Source organism: Elephantulus edwardii, unplaced genomic scaffold, assembly GCF_000299155.1.
Source record: "Elephantulus edwardii isolate Elephantulus edwardi_28Jun2011 unplaced genomic scaffold, EleEdw1.0 scaffold00234, whole genome shotgun sequence".
In the NCBI taxonomy this organism is placed as follows: domain Eukaryota; kingdom Metazoa; phylum Chordata; class Mammalia; order Macroscelidea; family Macroscelididae; genus Elephantulus; species Elephantulus edwardii.
In genome coordinates, this window is record NW_006399984.1 from 2,750,985 (window position 1) to 2,757,300 (window position 6,316).

Sequence of the window (6,316 nt, forward strand, 5' to 3'; positions counted from 1 at the left end):
TCTAACATACTTTGGACATGTTGTGAGGAGAGACCTCTCCTTGGAGAGGGACATCATGCTTGGGAGGGTGGAGGGACAGCTCAGGAGAGGAAGGCCCTCTGTGAGGTGGATTAATTCAGTGACTGGAATAATTGGGATGGGAGTGTCAGAGACGGTGCGATTGGCACAGGACAGAGCGGAGTTTAGGGCTGCTGTACATAGGGTCGCTATGAGTCGTAGGCGACTCGACGGCACATAACATAACAACAACATCTTAATGAACATTTTCAGTCTGGATTTCCCTTCATTCATAGTTGTACACTTTCCTCCCTTCCCACCCCTCCCCGCATTCACCTTTCTCTTTGAAAAGTAAAAAAAAAAATAATTTTATTGCTGTACAATCCCCACCCCCCATTCCACTCCATTATGCAGCTTTCATTCTGGACTCTTGCCATGACAATAAAATCTAATCATATAATTCTCCTAAACAATTATCTTCCTCTTTTGTTTAAATGCAGTATACATTATATTATTTATGCCTTCTTAATTTCCCCCAACTCAGATGTCAGTCCCACTTTACAACAGTGGCACTATGCAGTATTTGCGCTTTTGTGACTGACATATATCACTCAGCATAATGTCCTCCAGGGTCACCCATTTTGTATACTATTTCATGAGTTCTTTGTTTTTCAATGTAGCATAGTATTCCATTGTGTGAATATACCACAGTTTCTCTATCCATTTGCTTTTTTGATAGGCACTTGGGTTATTTCCAACTCTTTGCTATTGTGAACAAAGCTGCAGTAAACATAGATGAACATATATCTGCTTTGGTGGCAGTTCTGGTTTCTTTAGGGTATATTCCCAGTAGTCGAATTGCTGGATCAAATGGTATTTCTATTTCCAACTTTTTGAGAAAGTGCCATAATGCTTTTCATAGTGGTTGCACCTTATTACATTCCCACCAGCAGTGAATAAGGGTTCCAATTTTCCACAACCTCACCAGCATTTGTTGTTTACTGTTCTGTTAAATTTTACTATTCTTTCTGGGATGAGATGATATCTCCTGGTTGTTTTAATTTACATCTCTCTTAGAGCTAAGGATTTTGAACATTTCTTCATGTATTTGTTCACCATCTGTATTTCTACTTTAGTGAAGTGTCTGTTCGTATTGTGTGCCCATTTTTCAGTTGGGTTGTTTATTTTGTTGTGGTGTTTAATTGATATTTTAATGAATATTTATAGAGACTTTAGATTGCCATTCGTGCATTGTTGTACATTTTTCTTTCTACCCAACCCTCCCCCCCAGTTCGCTTTTCTCTTTAAAAAGAAAAAAGGAAAATTCTTGCATTGTTATACAATCCCCTCTCCCCAAGTCTACTTTACTATGCTACTCTTATTCTGGACTCTTATCATGAAAATAATACCTAAACAGTTATCTTCCTCATCTCTTTCAATGCAGTGTACATTATTTATCCCTTCTTTTCTTAGGTTGCCCCCAACTCCAGTGTCATTCTTGTTTACAGCAGTGGCTTTGTGCAGTATTTGACCTTTTGTGACTGAGCTATTTCACTCAGCATAATGTCCTCCAGGGTCACCCATTTTGTATAATATTTCATAGTTCCTTGGTTTTCAATGCAGCATAGTATTCCGTTGTGTGAATATACTGCAGCTTCTCCATTCATTGATGGACAGTTGGATTGTTTCCAACTCTTTGCTATTGTGAGCAACACAGCAGTAAACATGGTTGTGTATATATATCAGCTTTGGAGGCAGTTCTGGTTTCTGTAGGGTACATTCCCAGTAGGGGAATTTCTGGGTCAAGTGGTATTCTATTTCCAACTTTTTGAGAAAGCACCATAGTTCCTTCCATAGTGGTTGCACCATTTTACACTCCCACCAGCAGTGAATAAGGGTTCCAATTTCTCCACAACCTCACCAGCATTTGTTGTTTGCTGCTCTGTTAAATTTTGCTATTCTTACTGGGGTGAGATGATATCTCATAGTTATTTTGTTCCTTACTCTTTGGCATTTTAGAGATCCTTCACGCACATTTTGTCAGTGCAATATACCTTTTGATTTCTTGACTGGAGAAATCAAAGAGCTGAACAGAAAATTTCAAAACGCAGCCTGGGATGACAAGCAAGATACTATTATGAAATGTATAGAGAGCTGGAGTTAAAAAATCAAAAGGGCCGAATGTGCTCAGTGTTTCTTAAGCTGAAGGAGTTGAAAAACAAATTCAAGCCACGAGTGGCAATACTTAAGGATACTTTGGGGTAGAAAGTTAAATGATCCAGGAACTATCAAGAGAAGATGGAAGGAGTACACAGAGTCACTGTATCAGAAGGAATTGGCTAACACAGAGGAATTTCATGAAATGACATATGAGCAAGAGCCTATGGTGATGAAGGAGGAAGTTCAAATTGCTCTGAAGGAATTGGCAAAAAACAAGGCTCCAGGAGTTGATGGCATACCAATTGACATATTTCAGCAAACAGACACTGCCTTGGATGTGCTCACTAAGTTATGCCAAGAAATCTGGAGAACTGCCAGCTGACCAACTGACTGGAAAAGATCGGTATTTGTTCCCATTCCAAAGAAAGGTGACCCAACAGGGTGCAGAAACTATCAAACAATATCATTAATACCACATGCAAGCAAGATTCTGCTTTAAATTATCCAAAAATATTCGGAGCAATATATCAACAGAGAACTGCCAGATGTACAGGCTGGGTTTAGAAGAGTTCATGGTACTAGGGATATTATACCTAATGTTAGATGGATTTTGGCAGAAAGCAAAGAATACCAGAAGAATGCCTCTCTGTGCTTCATTGACTATGCAAAGGCCTTTGTGTGGATCACAACAAACTGTGGCTAACTCTGAGAAGAATGGGAATCACAGAACATTTGATTGTGCTAATGAGAAACCTATACTTGGATCAAGAGGCAGTCAGAACAGAGCAAGGAGACACCACATGGTTCAAAATCAAGAAGGGCATCTGTCAGGAATGTATTTTGTCTTCATACCTTTTCAATCTGTATGCAGAACAGATCATCCGAGATGCTGGGCTGTACGAGGAGGAATATGGCATCAGAATTGGTGTAAGAGTCATCAACAACCTGTGTTATGCAGATGACACAACCCTGCTTGCTGAAATTGAGAAGGACCTGAAGTGTTAGCTGCAGAAGGTCAAGGATTTAAGCCTCCTTTATGAATTGAAGCTCAACATCAAGACGACAAAGATTCTCACCACTGGGCCAATTGGCAGCATCAGTATGGATGGTGACAAGATTGAGATAGTTACCAGTTTTCATTTACTTGGCTCCACAGTCAACACTCTAGGTAATAGCAGCCAGGAAATCAAGAGACAAATTGCATTGGGAAAGTCAGCTTTGAGGGACCTCTCAAGAGTACTGAGGAGCAACGATGTCAGGCTGGAGACTAAGGTGCCCCTGATCCGGGCTATAGTCTTCGCAATTACGTACTATGCATTGGAGAGTTGGACAGTGACTAGGGATGATAGAAAGAGAATTGATGCCTTTGAACTGTGGTGCTGGAGAAGAGTGTTGAATATACCATGGACTGCTAGGAGAACAAACAGGTTTGTCCTGGAGAGGGTAAAGCTGGATTGGGCCTTGCAGAAAAGGATACTGAAGCTTCGTATGACATACCTTGGGCATGTGGCCAGGAGGGAGCGTCCTTTGGAGAAGGACATCATGTTCGGCAAAGTGGAGGGTCCACAAAGGAGAGGAAGACCTTCAGTGAGATGGATCGATTCTGTGACTGGCCTGGTAAGAATGAGTGCGTTTGAGATGGCTACATTGGCACAGGATAGAACGGCGTTTAGGGCTCTTGTACATAGGGTCACCATGAGTTGCAAGTGACTCGATGGTACATACCAACAACAACACCTACTATGAATGTTAGTTTTGGGTCCAAACAAAATAAAATAATTGACAGCTTCAATCTTTTCTCCCTCTATTATTATGTTGCCTGTTGGTGATGGATGAATCTTCTTACAGTCCTGATGTCAGTTTCATCATATAGTTCAGTTTCTTGATTTATTTGCTCAGCAAACAGATGAAGTAGGGAGAAAGGATACCACCTTGATGCATAATAAGGAATAAAATTAGCAAAATCAGAAGTTGGTTTTACAAAAAGACCAATAAAATTGACAAACATTTAGTTAGACTGACATAATGAAAGATGCAAATGATAAAAATTAAATGTTACAACTGACCTAATACAAATTAAAAAATTATGACAATAATATTATGAACAACTTTATTGCAGTAAATGGATTAACCTAGTTGAAATGTTTAAAACTTTAAGCTCATACCCTACGCAATCTTAATCCAGAGAAAAGAAAAGTTTCAACAGACTCATAACAAGGGAAGAGATCCAGTCAGTGATCAAAAGCTTCCAAACAAACAAAAGGTTATTCCCATTTGGTTTCAGTGGGAGAATGCTATCAAATATTTAGAGAAGTGACACATACTGTTTAAACTCTTCAAAAAGATAAAGACATAATTCCTAGTTCATCCTGTGATGCAAACAAAACCCTGATGTATACATTGCCACCAGAGCTCTATCAAATCAGTAGAGCAAGGGAATTTCTTGACTGTCTATGGATGCAGTCAAAACATTTCATAACGGGAGGCATAGTCTGGAGGTAGTTATACCACTAAGACAAAGTCCGTCCTGCAGTTCAAGTCCACCACTTCCTCTGTTCATTCAAACCTACTGCCTCCTCTGAGGGACAAAGATTGGCAGTCTCTTGTTTTGTGAATTATAGTCTTAAAAACCCAGTGACAGTCCAGCAATATGTTGGTTCCTACTGGACACTAGTAAATTTTTAATTTGATGAATACCCCTCAAGAACACTGGAATAGAAAGGAAAGAACCTCAGTATAATTAGGGCACATGTGAAAGTCCATGAGCAAACATTACAGTTACTAGAAAAAGACCAAGTTTTCCCTTTGAAATTGGGAGCAAGATAAAAGTTGTCCAGTGTGACCACTTCTGTTCATTGTTGTACTGGTAATCCCAGGTACATACATATATGCATAAGAAAGAAAAGAACCTCGATTGGAAAAGAAGTAAAATTATTTCTACTCACAGATGATATGATTTTATTTCTAGAAAATTTGAATGTATCCACTAGACAACTTCTAGAGCTCACAGAGGAATTTAACAAGGCTACAGTATACCTGATGAACAGTTGGACTTGTGTACACCAGCAATGAAAAATCTGAAAAAGCAAATTAGGGGAAAATTACATTTACATTAGCATACCTAGGAATAAATCTAACCAGGAATATGAAGGGCTTATAAAATAACTGAAAGAGTTTAAAGAAGGTTTAGAAAATAGAAAAGTGTTCCCTATTCATGAATTGGACTATTTAATGTTGTTAAGATGCCATTATTATGAAAAACAATATAATTCCAGAACATTCTTTAGAAAAACCAATTGCAAAAGTCTCCAAATTGTTAAAACAAGGTTAAAAGGAAAGAACAAAATAGGAGATCTCACACTTCTGATTTTAAAATATATGATAAGGCTATAATAATCAGAGATCCTGGACAGTAGCCACATAGATAAATATAATAGAATTGAGAATTTAGAAATAAACCTACACTTCTACTTTTTATAAGGATATTAAATCTATGCCATGAGGAAAGGAGCAGTTCTTTAATAAATGATTCTTGGAAAATTGGATTGCCATATGCAGAAAAATAAAACTAGATCTGTGCCTTACCTCCTACCAAACATTCATTGCCATCCATCAGAGCTGACCCTCCAGCGGGTTTTCAGAGAGGAAATTGCCCATCATAGCAGCTTATGGATCTGAGCTGTTTGTCTTTGGATTGGCAGCACAACTCCTTGCCCACTAAAATAAAAAACCAGGCCCTAAATATATAAGCTAAAACGGTAAATTATTAGAAATATAAACAGGGATCCTAGTTAGGTTTAGTATTCAACAGTGGATCTCTCGTACAAGTACAAACAGTAAAGGACAAGCTGAATCAATGATATCATATACAAATTAAAAAGTTACCTGAAGTTTTTACCAAAAATAGTGAGGATAAGCCAACTTGGGAAATATGTTTGGAAACAACATCTCTGAGAATGATCTAATAATAAATTATATATATTGTTGTTGTTATGTGCCATCGAGTCGCTTGCGACTCATAGCAACCCTATGTACAGCAGCCCTAAACTCCGCTCTGTCCTGTGCCAATCGCACTGTCTCTGACATTCCCATCCTGATTATCCCAGTCACTGAATCAATCCACCTCATAGAGGGCCTTCCTCTCCTGCACTGTCCCTCC